Source organism: Kogia breviceps, chromosome X (assembly GCF_026419965.1).
Source record: "Kogia breviceps isolate mKogBre1 chromosome X, mKogBre1 haplotype 1, whole genome shotgun sequence".
Taxonomy (NCBI): Eukaryota; Metazoa; Chordata; class Mammalia; order Artiodactyla; family Physeteridae; genus Kogia; species Kogia breviceps.
Genome location: NC_081330.1, coordinates 111,708,816 through 111,728,949, shown reverse-complemented (window position 1 = coordinate 111,728,949; position 20,134 = coordinate 111,708,816). Strand labels below are relative to the sequence as shown.

Below are 20,134 nucleotides of genomic sequence, written 5' to 3'. Positions count from 1 at the left end.
ACCTTCTAGTACTAGACCAATCCTGTAATTATTGTTGGGAGAAAACTTCAGCAGGCATTGAAAAACATGCACTTTGAGCAGCAGAACCCATTTGGCAATAAATCATCCAGAGATATATTGCATTCAGGGCATTCAGCCTGTTCAGGAAAGTCAATTTATGTCATGATTTAACTAGTGTAGAATTTAGTATTAATTAATTTTGGAAAAAGTCTTCAAGTGGTATTTTGAGGGAAGATGCATGGGTAGTATATTTTCTAAACTCTTTACTCTTCAAGGATTAAATTATTTGTGTCAATGAATGAAAAGCAATTTATCTTAGATCTTAACCTGAGATTCTCAGGTTACCATATTTTCCCCCTAGGAAGTCTAAAAGCATGAATTCACTGTCTTTTGGTACTTCACATTGAAAAAAAATGTCTAAAGGCAGGCTTGTTTTCATTCTTTTCTAGATAATCTTTCTCTCTCCCTCTTCCTGGATGTTACAGACTTTTACACTTAACTTTGTAATGTATCTTATTTGACAAAGTATCTAGACGTAGTTTTCCTTACACTGATTTTGCTAGTGTTCAGCAACTGTTTTGATGTTTACCCACAGGTTGCTTTCTGTTGTTACTGTTGTTCAAGAAGCAACTTCTCATCATTTGTTACATTGATCATTTCGTAATTATTTCTCTGTCTTTTCTCTCTTCACCTATTTCTGTATTTTGTATTTATGTTACCCACCCTTGTCATAACGACCACCTCTGCATATAGTAATCTCTTTGTCTTTTTCTTGATGTTTTATAACTTCTCAAGCAACTCATGTATAATAGAGCATTTCAATTACAATCTGGTTTTACTTCTCATTAACACTACCTTGGTTCATATTGCCTAATTCATAGATTGTTGTGAAAATTAAATAATACAGCAAATATAAAGCAAAAAGGTTTATCACTGAACAAATGTGAATATGCACAATATTGTATATTCTGTTTTTTATTTTTTCCAGAATGGATTTGTAAACTGCTACTCAATTTTATTTGCCCTGCAATCTTTTCTTATTTCTAATTTCACTTGTTTCACCTACTTTTATCTACCTCTTCTTTCAGTTACTTTTGTCTTTTCATTAGAGCATGGTGAATCCTGGCTTTCTTACACTTTAGCACATAATATTTGTCTTCTTGTATTCTTTCTGACTATCAGGTATTTCTGAAATGTTGGTTGGATTAATGTGGGCTATTTTTTCCTGATGTATGCTCTGTCTTCGATCTTTCAGGATCTGTTTCCTTTATTCATGAGAATATTCTTACAGATCACCTATTTTTACTTGCCCCCACAGAGATGGGTTGGATTAGGGACAAAGAATTGATATTTAATTCTTCCAGAAACTCTTCTTCCAAAGAGACTAAGCTGCTACTCTTCAGCTTACTTCTCCAATAGGAACAGGGAGACAAATTAACAAAAAATTCTCCGATAAATAGTTAGAGCTATTACATGCTAGAGTAGTGGTGCTCGGTCAAGTGGTGAGTTGGCCCCCCACAGACCATTTAGCAGTGTTTGTAGACCTTTTTGGTTATTTCAACTGGGTGGAGATGGGTGGTACTTTCATTTAGTGGGTAAAGGTCAAAGATACTACTAAACCTCCTACAACATAGAGAAGAACACCACACAAGAAGTAATTTTCTGACCCCAAATGTCAGTAGTGCTGAGGAAGAGAAGCCCTGTTCTTGAGCTTATGGCTCCCTCCTACCTTAATTATTTTAAGGAGAAATTTCAGGGGTTTAAGATACTTGTGCCTGAGTAAGAACTATGACTCCACAAAGATTATTTTTTGCCTCAGGAAATTTTCAGTCTGATTGTGCAGATTCTGACAACAATTCATAGTCCATTTCAAACTGTCAAGACCTTTTGATCAAGCACTTTATTGAAATCTTCAATGGAGACAGGGTTTGAGATCAAAGTTCACTTAATTTTAAATAAAATTTCTGTGATGTATCAGAAAATTACACAGGATGTTCTCAAAGAACCGAAATGCCAGTGTGGCTGCTAAAAACATTTCGAAAGTGACAAATAACATTTGATCTCAGACAGGATAACCTAAGGAAAAAAGTAAAGTCTTCTCTGAACTTGTTCTTTTTGAACAGCTGAAGTCTGAAAAAGAATAGCTAGGCTTTTATCTGCGAAATAGACATAAAAGCTTTTTTAACCAAGCAATGAAGAGATAAAACTATTAAATGATAACTAAAATATATTTACTGAAATCTTTGGAGGCAAGTCAAAATAATTGCTGCTTTTAGAAACAAATGCTCTTCCTCTATTCTTTCAAGCATTAATGCAAATGATTCAGCATTAATCTAAGCAAAGCAAGCCCAGAGGGACAGAAGGAAAGAATAATAACATGAGGAAAACACAAGGCTATGTCAGAATCTATATGGTTTTAGAGACAATTAATTTAGTGAAATAAACACTGGAATCATGAATCATGTAGATATAGCTAGAGAAAAAAAAAAAACCCAAACCTAGTAACATCACACTAAAAATAGCTAGCTATTACAGTACAGTACCCTAATCTAACAGGCAGACACACCATAAACTTTAATGGAGTCATTTGGTGATTGTACATTATGTCTCCCTAAAACTTTAAGTGTATCATATCTACCATCATTAACTTTAATGGAAAAATCCACAAGGGTCTGGGGTATAAGAATGGAAATTATTTGGGGATAACAGGAAAACCACGTGTAGGCAGAAAATTATGTTAACTATTACAGTATAATTTTATATTTAAGAAGAAAAATAAATAATTGACATAATGCTATCTATAAAAAGAAAAATTGGAAAAAATCACTTTAGCAGACAGAAATACTTGAAATAGTCATTAACTAGGAAGAATGTGTATAATAGATTGTGAAGGTTTATGTAAATCAGAATTAGCCATGTATTGGAATATCCAGCATTATAGGTGTGACAATTCTTCCCAAACTGATCTGTAGAACCATTAAATTTACAATAAAAATTCTAGTAGGTTTTAATTTGGTTTTCTTTTTTCCTGAGTGGAAATGAACCAGATGATTCTAAAATTTATATGGGAATAAAAACCCCAAATCAGGGCTTCCCAGGTGGCGCAGTGGTTGAGAGTCCGCCTGCCGATGCAGGGGACACGGGTTTGTGCCCCGGTCCGGGAAGATCCCACATGCCACGGAGCAGCTGGGCCCGTGAGCCATGGCCGCTGAGCCTGCGTGTCCGGAGCTTGTGCTCTGCAAAGGGAGAGGCCACAACAGTGAGAGGCCCACGTACCACAAACAACAACAACAACAAAAAAAACCCCAAATCAATCTTAACAAACTGGGAGAAGTTATTGTATATCAACGTTTATGATAGAGCTAAAATATTTATGACAGCATAGTACTGGTGAACAAATAGACTAATATATTGGATTATATTCATGCACTGAGTGAACACAATGAATGTGACCAAACTGATGCTTCTTGCATCATCAAGGATGAATCTCACAAAAATAATGTTGAGCAAAAACACCCATCCACAGGAGGATATATACTGGACAATTCCATTATTTCAGTTCAAAAATAAGGAAAACTAATCTATACTGTTAAATCATAATAGTGGTAACCTATGGTAAGGAAGAAATTATAGAGATTGGTATTGACATATACACACTACTATATATAAAATTGATAACTAATAAGAACCTACTTCTACTCAATACTCTGGAATGACCTATATGGGAATAGAGTCTAAAAAAGAGTGGATATATGTATATGTATAACGGAATCACTTTGCTGTACAACAGAAACAAATACAACATTGCAAATCAACTATACTCCAATAAAAAGTAATTTTAAAAAACAAAAATTACAGAGATTAGGGTGGGACAAAAAGGGGGAATTAATAATATTTCATTATTTTTTTTAGAATGGGTGATGGTCACATAAGCATAATCACTGTGATAATTTACTGAAATGTATAGTCAAGAATTGTGAATGTGTCCTTGAGAATTTTACATTTAAATATAAAAAAATAAAACAAAGGGCCTCTGATGGCCTTTAAGGAACGATTTGTTTTAGTTGCAAATGCATCAAACATTTTAAAAAAATCAGTTCATAATGTTGCTCAAAAAAATCCTCATTGGTCATCACTGGATGCTGCTAGGGCACAATTTCATTGCTCTGAAAATTCATAAGTAGAAGGAAATTATCCAAATTTATCCTTCATTTCCCATACAAACTCTATGTCAGAGTAATCAAATACCTGATGAGGGAAGTTCTTTGCAAGAGAATTTTAGCTAATAAATACAGAAAGAAGGAGAGTATTATAAAATTACAATTTTAAAATCCAATGAAATAATGGAAGTAGTCAGTAAACTTCAATGGATGCTCAATCCTTTAGGTAAGGTTCTGATGGAGAAATTTATAACTGAGGGATAACACTGATACCACATGAACCCAGTGATTAGTCTTACTATAACTAACAGTTGACAACCCTACATTATATGTCTACTGATAAGCTATAGTAGGAAATACACAGAACCTCCAAAAGATATGTTGTTAAAATACTGTTCCCAAATATAAGAAAGCCCATTGATCTATCTGAAGTTTACAGGAAATAAGGGGGGTAATATGTAGAATAGAAAGAAAAAGCATACCATGAGAAAAGAAAAGTAAAACTTAGAATATAGGTCTTTTTACAGAACAAATGACCTGGTTTAGCCAATAAATCAATGGCATTTTTTTTTTTAGTGAGGACAGTGTTATGGAATAAAAGACTTTAGAGACCTAGTAACCAAATGTATGAAATTTATTTGAATCCTAATTTAAAAGAAAAAAATTTTTTTAAATTGTCTTTGAGATAATCAGAGAAATAAATACAGATTGAGTTGTAGTTGATTTAAGAAATAATCTTTAATTATGTTTAAGTATGATAATGGGATGGTGAATGTAATATTGTAAATGCCCTGATCAGTTAGAGATGCCAACTGAAAATGCTGCAGTTGAAATGACATGATATCTTTGTTTTATTTTTAACTTCTCCAAAAACTGTTTACTTACACACATACACACACACACATCATACATGTGGGCACTGATTTCCACAAAGTATCACCTGACAACCTGTTAACACAGCAACACTAAGTTTGTTCAAAATCATTTTGGTAAGGGAGAATGCCATGTTGAAAAACTCTTACCAGTGTCTCAGGCTCAAGTGTTTTAAAGCAGGGAACTGAATGAAATTGGACAAAGATCATAATAAAATAATTTAGGACTAGTGGACACAGTTAAGGTAGCAAGGGTCTTAAAGCAAGTATTCATAAGAAAATTGTTAATAAGTGAGATGTTTGCCCAGATGAACAGATTATTATCTTTGATAAACTGACTTGTAGGGATTTCCTGAGGCAAATAGTATAGTTATTTTAATAAATTTACAGTCTTATCTTTCCAAAGCAAAGTTTTCCTGGAAAGAAAATAAAAAAACTAAGTCATGTTGCTATAGATGGTCTTAGTTCTCAATAAATAGAGAAACAAGATTTGCAAAATGTTGATAACTGTTGAGGCTACATATGGTATAAAGACTCAGTTAATTTTACTTTTCTCTATAGTTCTGTATTCATCTGAAAATTCCCATATTAGAAAGCTTTTAAGAGTTGTAATGTTGAGATCCTCTTCTTCCATAAAATCTAAGGAAGCCACTTGGATATGGAGGAACATTTGGAAAACTAAGAACTGGTTACAAAGGATCAGGCAAAAAAGGGACTGGATAAACAACAGGAATAATAGGAAATGTACTAATGTGGTGGTTAGAAAATAGTTACCTGACCTGGATGGTTTGGTGTTAAAACACCTGCAAATTGGTATTTTAGCTAATACTTAATATATACTAGCTATTCTTTTAAATGCATAATATACATTATGTCATCTGATCCTCACACAAACTTTGTGAGATAGGAATTCTTAGTAGCAGTATTTTACAGTTGACTTTTATTAAAGTCAGTTAATGACTAAACAACAGTCCAGTTAATGTGTCTGAGGACAGAAAGCTAGAAACAGGTGGCATAATATTCAAAGACCGCCTCTTCTGGTTTCAAAAACTGAAAGCTAAAGTGCTGCAATAACCTAGTTTAACTTAACAAGATGGAACAGAGGGTTTTTTCCTAAACTATTATTTTCACTTTTTAGGGTATAGAAACCTCATACTTCATACGGAAGCCAGGGCTTCTGTATGTGTCCAGCATACATGAGAAGAAAGTCTGAGCCCAAGACCTATCTGAAGAGAAAAGAAGTAATTCTCCATAAATAGTGTTTATGCTTAAATGCTCAAGTTGGACAAACACATTGCAGCTGAATTTCAGTTACAGTCTTGATAAATGGATAAGGGCCCCTGACTTTGAACCACCAGTACTTAGAAGCACCTGAGAATGTGGTCATTTGTCAACATTATTGCTTGCTTTGGTTTTAGAAACACAAGCAATGTGCTCATGCGCTGACGGTAGTACATACAAAATGTGCAACCTATCATCATCAACAAATATTTACGGAGTTCTCACTGTATGTGTGCTGGTTTCAGAAGTTGCAGTGGGGATTTATATGGCATAGAGAAACCATCCTACTGTGTTTTCCCTTCCTTTCTCTTTCAGCCATATGTAATGTTTCTATAAGAACTGTGAATGTTAAAAAAATATACTTACCCATCAGAAAACTGATAATTTTACAAAACTGAAAATACCTTTTTGTTCCCTGTTATAATTTATATTGAGTTCAAGGTATTCCATGGTCATGATTCTTTTGCAAACAAGGTAGGGTCTTAAAATATGGCCTAAATGGGTGATCAATCAGGCATTAGATTGGAGATCATCACACTCTGTTTTGCCTTTGGAAAAAATGGATAGAAATATAAAAGATGAAGCCATAAAAAGGAATGAAATAATGACATTTGCAGCTACATGGATGGACCTAGAGATTATCATACTCAGCGAAGTTAAGTCAGAAAGAGAAAGACAAACACCATATGATATCACTTACATGTGGAATCTAAAATATGACACAAATGAACTTATCTATGAAACAGAAACAGAACTCACAGACATAGAGAACAGACTTGTGGTTGCCAAGAGGGAGGGGGTGTGAGGGGGTTGGATTGGGAGTTTGGGACTAGCAGATGCAAATTATTACATAGAGAATGACTAAACAACAAGATCCTACTGTATAGCACAGGGAACTATATTAAATATCCTGTAATAAACCATAATGGAAAAGAACATATATGTATGACTGAATCACTTTGCTGTACACCAGAAACTAGCACAAGTAAATCAACTATACTTCAATTTAAAAAAAAAAGAAATATAAGAGATGTTTTCATTTGAAGATATTGACAGCTATAGCATACTGTTTTGAGTAGACATGCAAAGGAAGATGCCTGTTTGTTTTCATATGGTACTTAATTTGTAAACATTTCCTGAATCAATATTTAGTTAGTTCTGCTATGGTTTAGATATGACAACCCTATTAATTAAACAAATATTATTTTTACCTGATGTCATCCCTATACAAACAAATGACAAAGGTGTTTTAATTTTATTGTGCAAAGGAGAAAATTGTAATAGTACTTGTATAAAATATGTTGTAATTCATCTACCTTTGAGCAGAATTGGTGTTGGACAAAAAAGATATATAATTGGGTTACTAGGCAATATATGCTAACTAATAGTTTTAGTTTTTAAAAAGTCATTAGCAATTCACTTCCCTCACTGTAGTTTAACTTAATGACTGTCAACTCATACCTAACACTTGAAATTGGAGACAGCGGATCACAAGTTTTAACGCTATTTCTTTATTTCAAGACACTGTTGACTGCAACTTCATAATAGTCTTCCATGCCTTAGTAGAAGAGATGCAGTATAAACACCACCAAATTAAAGATTCATGTTGATTATAATACTCTTTCTAAAATAGAAAAGCTAAAATATGCAAAAATATGACATATGGGGATCCTACCAACATTTCTTCTTTTGGGTAAGGTCAGAGATTAGAAGGAAAATATCCATAGGCTGTTGGCTTTTGAAACCTACTTCTGGCTAAGAAGAGTACAGCAGAGAAAAATCAGCAATATCTACACTTTCACCGCAAGATAAGTAATAATAATAGCTAATATTTATTGAGCTCTTAACATGTACCAGTCATTTTTCTAAGTGCCTTCCATTCATCTTCTCATCTAACCTATAATCATATGGGGTAGGTACTATTTTCTTTCTGGTACAAAGATGAGGAATCCTGAAGTTCAAGTGCTAGTAAGTAGAGGAGCCAGAAAGTAAGTAAAAACATGCAACTCCAGACACTGTGTTTTTGGTCACTATGCTCTATTTCCTTACATATCAGCAAAGTGTTACCTTCAAATCATAGAGCAACAAACACACTGCCTGAGTAGGCAAGGACCAACATACTATGAGAAAATCAAGTATTTATTTTTCCCAGCATTTTCTGATGAAAAGATTTGAAAGAATTATACAATGAACTCTCAAATGTATACCACCTAGATCCTACAAATAACATTTTGTTGTATTTGCATTATCACATTTTTACCCAGCCATCAGTCCATCCGTACATCTTATTTTATTTTTAATCCCCTTTACTGTAAATTCAGGCCTTTGCTTTTTTTAAATATAAATTTATTTATTTATTTATTTATTGGCTGCATTGGGTTTTCATTGTGGTGCACGGGCTTCTCTTGTTGAGGAGCGTGGGCTCTAGGCACGTGGGCTTCAGTAGTTGTGGCACATGGGCTCAGTAGTTGTGGCTCATGGGCTCTAGAGTGCAGGCTCAGTAGTTGTGGCACATGAGCTTAGTAGCTCCATAGCATGTGGAATCTTCCCAGACGAGGGCTCGAACCCATGTTCCCTGCATTGGCAGGTGGATTCTTAACCACTGCGCCACCCGGAAAGTCCCAGGCCTTTGATTTTGTTAACTATAATAGTGCAGAAAAATGGAAGTCCTGTTTAGAGACAATGTTAGAGAGATAATTTGTTATTTTTTAAAAAATCATACCAATTGTTTAAAAACAATTGGGCATTTGTTTTTAATTATCTATTAAATACCAGTTGCTTAACTTCTAAATCTGTATTTTGCCTCCAAATATGCAGTTGTAAGGATTTAATGAGAAAAAAGATATACCATACTTTCTAGTCTACCTTGCACAGAGTAAGTAGGTATTCAATAAAGAATAGGCAAAGGGCTTCCCTGGTGGCACAGTGGTTGAGAGTCCGCCAGCCGATGCAGGGGACACGGGTTCGTGCCCCGGTCCGGGAAGATCCCACATGCCGCGGAGCGGCTGGTCCGTGAGCCATGGCCGCTGGGCCTGCGCGTTCGGAGCCTGTGCTCCGCAACGGGATAGGCCGCGACTGTGAGAGGCCCGTGTACCGCAAAAAAAAGGCAAAATAACGAAGCGAATGGGAAAATGCAAAAGCAACTAAGCTTATACTGCTGTGAATCTGTTAACATACTGGAGGGCTTAGGATAAGATAGCAAAAGATAATCCTCCAACCAGGGAAAAGAGAGTATTCACCAGATATTTTATATCTGTATCTAGAACTGTTTGAAAAATGTTAGGCTGTTAGAACTAATCAAGTAAAATAAAGATGAAAATAAAGATCAGAAGCTATTTAGAATAAAGAGAAATGAAGGTACGAGGGATTGCAGAAATATTATCAGATGAGTATGTTTACCTAGCTCTCCATGAAAACAAAAGCATTCTTCAATGAGCTGAGTTAATGTAGTCCAAGTGCATTGCTCTTTGGGGATCTAAACTGGAACACCGAGAATAACCAATTATCTCTTAAACTGTCACTACAGCGTGGATTTTGTGAACAGTAGTTTTCTTAAGTCCTTAGGGACATTAAGGGAAAGTTATACGTGTACCTAAAATGCAAATAAACAATTACTTACTGCAAATACTTCAGTGCTCCCGATAAGTAGGTAATAAATATAACTCCCTCTTGTGAAAATTGAGGCACTTAACACATTTCTTATTCCAAAATTTACCATATCCTAACACAGAAAAATGTCACAAATATGAATATAGGCAAAATCAACAATATCCTTAGAATAAATTTGGATTTTCATCCATGTAGGTGTAATCAACCACAATACCACAGCATAAGACAGAAGGAGAAGATAAAAAAAGTCAGTTTTGCCTGAGTAAGTTCAAAAAGCAAGTGAAGAAATTCACTTAATTGAGAATAAAATCATAGAGTATCAAAACCATCTGATTTAGTGTAGGAGGGTAGAAAAGAAAAGGAAAGACTATTGCCCTAGTGTGGGTCTATCTGAATGAATTGGGCACAAACTACACCCTTAAACATCTTAGTGATGGAACTGCTTTCGATCTTTATTTCAATGCTTAAGAACGCTGGCCCAGTGGTTTCAATATAAGCATAGCTATTGTCAAGCTATTCTTCTGTAACAAACTTTGGTAAGAGTAAACTGAAATCTGCTCCTTAGGTCATTACCATTCTGGGATATCAAGAGCCAACCCAAATCAATGGGTCAATGAGAACCAGTAACTATCATATCAACAGTCCTGAAGTCTGATCTTGATACATGTAGTAAGAGATAGTTTGTTTTTACACTTTTGTCCACAAATGATAAATAATAAATTATTTATGTAAAGAAAGGCTAATCATAACTGTATACATAACAGGAATTTGATATTGTTCTTATGAATAAAATGCTAAATAAACAGAATGAAATGTCCTTTGAAATGGAATATAATTAAATGCCTCTGGTAACTTTAAACAGGCATTTATATTAATCTAAATCTTAAAAATTATATTAATCCCAATACAAAATATATTCCCACATCTGCCTATCTTTCATTAGGAAGTATAGAGTGTACACCTGTCCTGATAAACATTCCAAAGTGCCGATCCAGATAAACAGCATGGATGCATTCATAAACCTGGCAGAGTCCCTGTTCCAAGTGGTTTTATATTATGAAAAGTATAAAATGTTTAGGTAGATTTTGCTTCTACACTTACATACATTAAAAAGATGGTCTTGGGCTTCCCTGGTGGCGCAGCGGTTGAGAATCCGCCTGCCGATGCAGCGGACGCGGGTTCGTGCCCCGGTCCGGGAAGATCCCACGTGCCGCGGAGCGGCTGGGCCCGTGAGCCATGGCCGCTGAGCCTGCGCGTCCGGAGCCTGTGCTCCGCAACGGGAGAGGCCACAACGGTGAGAGGCCTGCAAACCGAAAAAAAAAAGATGGTCTTTAAAAATGTTTGTGAGGCAACAGGAGAAAAAAAGTTTATCTCCAAATATTGATGTTACATGTTTTGACCAACAATGCTTTATTATTATATTGATCTTATCAAAAAATAACTCTAATCTAAAACATAATGAAAATGAAATGAAATGAAAATATGTAGGACACTGAGAAAATCTAATCTCTCCTTCTGTTGAAATGCAGCCTCTGTTATGTACCTGTTTTCAGACAAAGGAAGTAAATTCACAGTATTACAAAGACTCTACTATCTTCTTGTATAAATTAAAAATTTGGAGAATGTTTCCAGAAATTTCCCAGGTGGCTTCAATAATGATGAAAGTTTCTCTAACTATATTGAGAGAGAGAGAGAGAGAAAAAAAAAAAAACCAGAGAATACATAATATAAGAAACCTAATCTAATCTAATCAGGGCAAGTATAAGAATAAAAATGGATTTTAACTACACTAAAAATGAAAACAAAAGTTATGATTTTACCAAATCATCCATCAAAACTGAGTAGACACACCAAGAGACCTAGGAACCAGAGACTTCATCAAGCTATAGGAAACACGGTCTGAGAAGTTTCTGGCAATTAATAGTGAGAATCTGGACTGCCTACTTGAGTGTTAGGGGATTTGCCAGTAGGCAGTAGGCAGAAAGATAAGCAAGCAGGCAGCCTGCCCACGTAATCAGCAATGTCCACTGGAGGGCAGCCAGTGGATGTTCTGGCAGGAAAACGGTGTTAGTGAAATCTGTTGACTGGTAGTCAATAGAAGTACTAAAAGGCAATGCTCAACATGATGGAGGCTTGGCTTAAGGTAGTACCAAAGCAATTAAAGGGACTCAGTACTAAAATGTCTGCTCAGAGATGGGGAAATGACAAAGATCTAGTGAATTAACTAGAGTAAGAAGAAAAAACCTTTGCCAAGTATATAGCCAAGAGCCAGTTTTTAGAAATAAGAGCAGAATCATCATCAAAGGTGAACTTGAAGCTGATCAATCGAATCATCAACTAAGACAGTAAGAAACCCTCCAATAGAAAGGAGATTATTCCAGAGGGGGATATTGATTTGAGCCTGAGTTTTAAAATTAAGCGTCCCCAAATGAGGGATCTTGACAGAGGAAAGATCAAGAAACCAGGTCATTTATTACTATCTTCTGCAAAATTAAGATGAAGTATGATGATTCTTAGAATACGATTGTAATGTAAGCCAGGGTGCACTGAAAACAATGGTATCATTAGGTATATTGCACACAATAGTACTTTCCTATTGAATTCCCTACTGAAAAGTTTTCCTGCTGCATAATAAGAAAAATTTCCATTATTCAGCACCTAGGAGTCTGTTCCAGTCAGGGTTCTTTTTATTAAGGCAACAGAAGCTTACTCAAAGTAACTTCAGTCGAATGTAAATTTACTGGAAGAATAGCTGCAGCTTACAGAATCAATAGGAAAGCTTAAGAACCAAGCTCAGAAGATGAGTAGAAAACAAAGGGATCTGAGTAATGGAGACACAATCAACACCATGCTACAGAAACTGCCAGGATATGATACTGACTTGGCATCATTTTCCCGGACTTAGATGTTGTCAGCATGTCATCAAGGGCATGACTAAATTCTCAACCACCCTTCCATCGCCACACCATCTCCTTAGATTCAAATTCCTGAAGGGGAGTACATGATTGGCTAAAAGTAAAGCAGGCTTACACTCCAGCTTCCAGAAGGTGGTTTTCCTCTTACCCACTCTCAGTCTCAGACAACCACTGGTCTGTTCTTGGTCATTATAGATTACTTTGATGTTTTCTGGAATTTCATATCAATGAAATCATATGCACTCTTTTCCATGGCTCCTTTTGCACAGCATAATGTCTTTTAAAACTTCCCATGTCGTTGCATGTACTGGTAATTTCTTCCCTTTTATTGATGAGTAAAATTCCATAAACACAAACATGTGATTATTTATTCACCTACTGATGGGCTTTGAGTTGTTTCCAGATTTTTGCTAATATGAAAAAAAGCTGCTATAAACATTCATACAGAAATATTTGTGTGGACACATGTCTTAATTTCTCTTGGGTCAAAAACTTGGAGTGCGACTGCTGGATTACATGGTAAGGGTATTTTTGACTTTGTGAGAAACTGCCAAGCTATTTTCCGAAGTGGTTATGCTCTTTGCATTCCCGCTGGCAATATATGAGGGTTGCAATTGCTCCACATACTAACACTAGGTCTATTCTACCTCTTTAATTAGCCATTCCAGTGGGTGTGTAGTAATAATTTGTTGTGGTTTTCTTTTGCATTTCTCTGATGACTAATGACCCTGGTGGTCTTCTCTTCTGTTTATTGGTCCGTTTGTATATTTTCTCTCATGTAGTGTCCCTTCAATCTGCCTGCGCCAGATTGCATTTTCCATAAACAGCCACAACAGTATCTTCTATCCCACATGATTTTCTTACATTGTGATTGTAACACACGGACCAGCAAGCGATAGGGTCTATATGTCCCTCTTCTTTGAATTTGGGCAATCTTGTAACTTCTCGGGATATGTCATTAAAGTTCACAGAAGATGATACCATTTCCACCTAGTTCTCTTGGGATGCTTGCTCTTGGAATTCAGTCACCACGCGGTGAGGAAACAAAGAATCACATGAAGAAGCCCCGCGTAGGAGTTCTGGCCAAGAGCCCCTTCTGAGGTCCCAGGCAAAAGCCACCATTAAACACCAGACTAGTGAATGAATAAACTTTAAATGATTCCAGCCTCCAGCTGTGGATATATCTTGCAAGTAAGGTCTCTGACATTATAGAAGAGAGACACGCTGACCCTAAGGAGCCCTTTCCAAATCCCTGCACCTCAGAATCCATGACCATAATGAAATAGTTGTCACTTTGCAACATGAAGTTTAGGATGGTTTTCTATGCAGTAATATTCAATATATAAGTAAAACACAGGCTTTGAGATGCCACCAAGTATTTAAAGAGTCCGTGAAGAGAAACACAGTTTAGATTGATTTTTTTCTTTTTCTAAAAGGCATTTTTTGTTTCTTAGTATATACGTACAATTAAATCTTTGAGAATCTGAAATTTTCCCTAAAGTTTGACCATGTTAATATATATACATATACATAATTTTTATATAGAACTCTCACTTCAAGTGTTACTTGGCCATTATTCTGTCATTATCATTTGTTTCATCGGCTTTCAGAAGGCTGAGAAAGTTCAAGCAGACGCCTATTATGAGGTGATGAAACGTAAATGTCACTAGCATTTATTGATTTCTCATAAACTTTTTCACAGCTCTGATTTTCCTATAGTCACATTTGTAGGTGTGGAAGGACAAAACGAGAAAACCAAATCAAACAAACAAGAAACATGCTGAATTTTATTTTTATTAACTCAGAACAGATGCCAAGGTAACGGGAGCCCCCAAATCACTACTCATCTAGCCAGGTCAGCACACAACCATAATTACCTCAGTAATTCAGGGTTACACATGTGCTTGTATTCAAAATCCAGGACAGTAAGATTAAGCAGACGTATATTTGGATATATTTAGGTTGGCTTAAAATATCTCGATAACTGTGGATTAATGGATATGAGTTCAGCTAATCAGCATCTCTAAACTTATCATCACATATCTGAATAGACTTGTATTTTTCCACTAAAGTTTTATGAACTTTAGTTAGAAGTAGATACCTTCTGAGTATTTGCATAGGATAAGGTGCTGGAGATAACGAGTTAAGACAAACTTTCATCCTTCAAAAATCTCAAAATAGTGAAGTGATACATGTTTCTTTTGTCTAAATTTTATTTGCAATCGCTAAGAGGTTTAGCATACTTTTCAGAATAAAACTGTGTTTTGAAAAGTCAATGTATGTGATCCACATTAAAATTATAATGTTACAAATTTATAAATGAAGGTATTTGCAGTTACTTGCTTAAATATAGAATGCACTGTCCATTTTAGAACTTTATATATAAATTATTATGTAGTAAGACAGTCTACTTATGCATTTACACATCCTTCCTCTTTTTCATGAATTCATCAACTACAATTATCTTTAATGAGATGATACAACTTTTTCTCAAATGACACTGGTCAATAAAAACACTGATAATATATTAAAAAGATATAGAACATGTACAAAGTAAAGCTGACATTTGAGTTAATACAAAATATTTGAAATATGAAAATAGTTTTAGCTCAGAGTTAAAAATACAGAGAATATCTCATTATGTATCAGAATATATGTACAATTAGGAATATTACAATAGTTTCTAATGAGACTACTATGTGTCCATATCATTCCTTTATCAGTGGAAGTGGACTCGCTTGTAGAGTTCCTCTATTTTTTTGGAGAACTTAATCCCAGCTTACCCAAAAGGCAAACTAAATGTTTAGAGCAGCAGAAAACTATACACAGTGATTTTGGTTAGTGTTCTATTAAGAATTTTCAATAAAACACCAACTTTGTAATCAAAGGAAAAAGCAGAACTCTGTTATACTTGCTTACACTTGTTTTATGGCTTAATGCATTTTTAAATATATTATTACATATTAAGGGTGTGCCATTAACTTTTTAGTATGTGGGTCTTCTCATTACTTTAATCTGATCAAGATGGAGCTTTACGAATATCACAATTTCATGACATTGTGACGCTTTTGGATTTGCTTTTAGATCTATTAGAAAAAGAAATGTGATGAAAAAATGGTAACATTTTATAAACTAATTCTGAAGATAAAAATAAAATTCTTAGCACTGTGTTTGTTCCCAATCACATACATGGTTTCTCCTCTGAATCCTTCAGGTTTTACTTTGAGGTGAATAGATGGCAAATTGGAAAAGATTTATTTCAATCTTTCCATTATCCTGTTTATGGCAATTGATGCATTCTAAGATATATAATCTTTTAAAAATAGCCCTTTAAGCTTTAATTTTTGTGTCCCATTTAACTGTTTCTCAGCACCTAAATATTGACCAGTAAGTCCAGGAATGAGAAACTAGGGAACTAGTGATGGGTCATGTGACTTTGATGAATGAGGGCTTAGGAGCCCAGATATAAATTGTCAATTTCTCATATATTGGCAAAATAAGTTTTGTAAATGAAAACCAATACTCTGAACTTTATATACCAAAGGCTTCTCCTGCCTGGGCTATGAAATGTTCCTTCACGTACCACACTTGATTAAAAAACTTAAATATATAAAGCATCCAGGCAGGATTTTTCATTCCTCAAATTTTGAGGGTGCTTATTAACTCTATGGATAAGGTCCAGGTTGCTTGGACCAAAAGATAAATTTGTCTTATTTCTAAAAAGTCTGCTCGTTTATTATCACAAAGCAAAGGTCCATTGGTTTAACAGACAAGCATACCATTTAAATACATATTCAAAATTTATTCTCGAAATGCAACGTTGATGTTCTCTGGTCAACATTTCTTTACTTGACCACACTGTGAAAACAACTTATAAAATTTGTGCTGTTTTTATTTAATTTTAAATTTGTTTAAATTAAGTGACACACATATATCTTGTAAAAATGAAAACTTTATATATGAAAAAAATTGCCTTGATCTCATCAAAATTCCAGTCCTCTCTCCAAAGTATCTACTGCTATCAATTTGGTATTTATACTTTTAGATCTCTTTCTAGACACTTAAATACATTTATTAAAATAGCTATAAGACCAATAGGTTTTTTACATTTTACAGGAAAATTAAATAATATGGTTTATGTCAATCTGCAATTTTTCCCACTCAATTTGTATTGAAGCTATTTCCATTCTGTAGTATGAAATATATCTCATTTATGTACAGGGGTACAGTGATCCAAGATATCTAAATGCAAGTCTTTAGCAACTTCTATGCTAGTTGTCATTTAAGTAGTTTATTGTTTTAAGCTTTTAGAAAAATATTGTTAGGAAGATTCTTGTATATGCCTCTTGGTGCACTTGTAAAATGATTTCTTTAAGAAAATATTATGTGCCAAGCACTGTGTTATGTGAGAAAGGTGTTATTATTGTCTTTTCTTTGCCCTGAAGGTAAAAAGTGACTTGTCTAAGTTCACACAGCTAGTAAGTGCTAGATATGGGAGTTTCACACATCCTATCTAGCATCAGGATCAGTGTTCTTCATAACTGCTCTTTATTCCTCGCTTCTAAACAAAGTAACTACTGGATCAAACTGTATTCACATTTAAATTTTAATATATGCTGTCCATTTGCCTCCAGAAAGGCAACAGTCATTTACATCTACACTAAGAGGGACATTTTAATTGATATTTCCCTGGCATATCCTTCCAAAGGTGGAAATTGTTTGTTTGTTTGTTTGTTCTTAGAAGGAAACAATGTAAATATTTTAATAAAAACAATCCCACAGCATTTATTGTCATCTGGTAATAACAGAAAGGTGAGCAAAACAATATGAATAAATGCTTTAGAACTACACTTCTAACAAAGGACACCTAAAAAAACTGTATTTCCTTCTCAACAATTTCTCACTTCTTTGATCATTTCTAGTTGGAGACACTTTGGAGCAGAGTAATGTTATCTCCTTTTAGCATGATCTGACTCAGTTGTTTTCTTGACTTTTAGAATGAATCTCTTCTGCATCATCTAATACGAGGTTCATATACCCATCAAAACCAATGATACAGCCCTCTATCCGCATATTCAGTTGCTCATAAAGCCACACCTGAATCTGAGATCTCTTTTGCAAGTATCTGAAGATGAGATTGATGGGCTGCGCCATCACCTTCTGCACCTTCTGGCCCTGGCCCCGGTACGCCATGGTGGAAGCTCCCAAAGACCTCACTATCCTGCACACTCTGGAAATTGGTTTTAAGTAAAATAGTAATGGAAAACTCAATATAGATCTTCAGTTACTGCTGATGATTAGAACCTGTGCCTTACCGCTATTGTGAGAGAAGGCTGAGTAGGTATTGTCTCTGGAGGAACAGATTGTAGTGTCCTATAAAGCGAACATGAATGCGTTCATTCTCACCCACCACACATCTCTTTAACTATGCTTTTATGACTTTGTAACAGTTTGAATAAACTATCTGGGTACTTCTGTATTCTCATTTGTCCTGCTTCTGGTATAGGAAATAGAAGGATGAGCAGTCTCTCACAGACTGAAAAGATAATTCTGTTGTCATAGATGTATATATTTTGTTGTAACATATATGTGAGCGACTGTAACAGAAACTGGATCCACTTCCTAATTACTGTCAGAAATAATGGTTCCTGATGAACTATCCCTAAATCAAAACCACCATTCTGGTTAGATGCCCTCCGTCATTTCACTAGCTCATAGAAAAAGTCTATTAAAAAAATTTTTTTTTTAAAGGAGCAACTTAGTTACCTAGTAATATATATTGCCCATGGTTAAAATATCCTTGGGTGTTCGACTTTTTTTGAATGGTAGAGTTTGGCGTTTTGTTATCTGGAAATAAATCATTTGTACGCCTGCTATAAAAGAAATTTCGGTTAAAAACCTAAGTTAAAATTTAACCTATCAACTTAAGATAAAAATTTAACCAAACAGTAATGATGCTTTCTCTTTTTCTATTTTCTCTGTATAAGAGGTTATGTTTCCTTGAATAATAACTAATATAAAGTTATATAATCCCAGTGCTTTATTTGAAAGGTTCATTTAGATTGATTCACTTTTAAGTTTTTTTTTCTGTTTTTATTCTGAATTTCTCTTTTTTAAGTTAAACTTCTAAGCTATACTTTTATACACAGTTTTTCATTTTTAACCTTTTTGTCAAATGTATGGGCATAGTTTTTCATGGTATTCTTAATATTTTATTTTTTTTATTATTATTTTTTTTTTGTGGTATGCGGGCCTCACTGTTGTGGCCTCTCCCGTTGCGGAGCACAGGCTCCGGACGCGCAGGCTCAGCGGCCATGGCTCACGGGCCCAGCCGCTCCGCGGCATGTGGGATCTTCCCGGACCGGGGCATGAACCCGTGCCCCCTGCATAGGCAGGCGGATTCTCAACCACTGCGCCACCAGGGAAGCCCTATTCTTAATATTTTAAATGTCCATTATATCTCAGGTTACTAACTCTTCCGTGGGTTGAGCCATTCATCTGGCTCTTTTATATAGCTTCTATTTCTTTGCTGATAATTTCTTTGTTTCATTTGTTTTAAGCATTGCTCATTGAAGCATTTTTATGATAACTGCTTTAAAATCCTTGTGAGATACTGCCTACATCTGAGTCATCTTGGCACCAGCCTCTACCTTTTATCATTCAGGTGGTAATTTTACTGGTTCTTGGTGTGACTAGTCATTAGCGGTTGTATCCTGGATATTTTGACTATTATGTTAGGAGATTCTGGGCCCTATTTAAATCTTCGATTTTAGCAGGTAGTCACCCTGTGTAGGTTTAGCCTGTACGTCTTGACCTACTTTTGAGGGCTGTGGATCCAATGGCAACTGAATTTTCAGAACCTTTGCAGTGCTATTCTAATCGACTCCTTTAATGAAGCATACCACTAAGATATCACTCTGAAAACCTGGGTGTTATTCCACATTACAGTTCAGTTCTTGATCCCTTAGGTGTGATAATTTGGGTCATTTTCACAAGCGGGTTGCTCAAGGATCTGCCGAGGGCTTCCTCTGTAAGTTTAAAGATTCTCTTTCTCCTTCTTCCTCCTCTCTTCGAGATTCTCCAACTCTCTAGTTAAGAAGGTAAAGGACTCCCCCTCTGCCACCAGCAGGAGAACAGTGTGAAGTTAGGACTCCTCACTCAGTTGCCACTGACCCCACAGGGGAAGGGAGTCGGGGGGACACCCATGGGGTTTGCTTGGGGTTGGGCAATTATTTGTCAAAAAATTTCTATCATCCTAGGCTGCCCCTTTCCTCACCTTTTGGCTGAGAAATCAGGT

At 35.4% G+C, this 20,134-nt stretch overlaps 1 pseudogene; it reads right to left on the bottom strand.

Moving 5' to 3' along the window:
* Positions 1–17,755: 17,755 nt before the first annotated feature.
* LOC131748492 (small nuclear ribonucleoprotein E-like) lies at positions 17,756–18,030 on the bottom strand (annotated as a pseudogene).
* Positions 18,031–20,134: the final 2,104 nt, after the last annotated feature.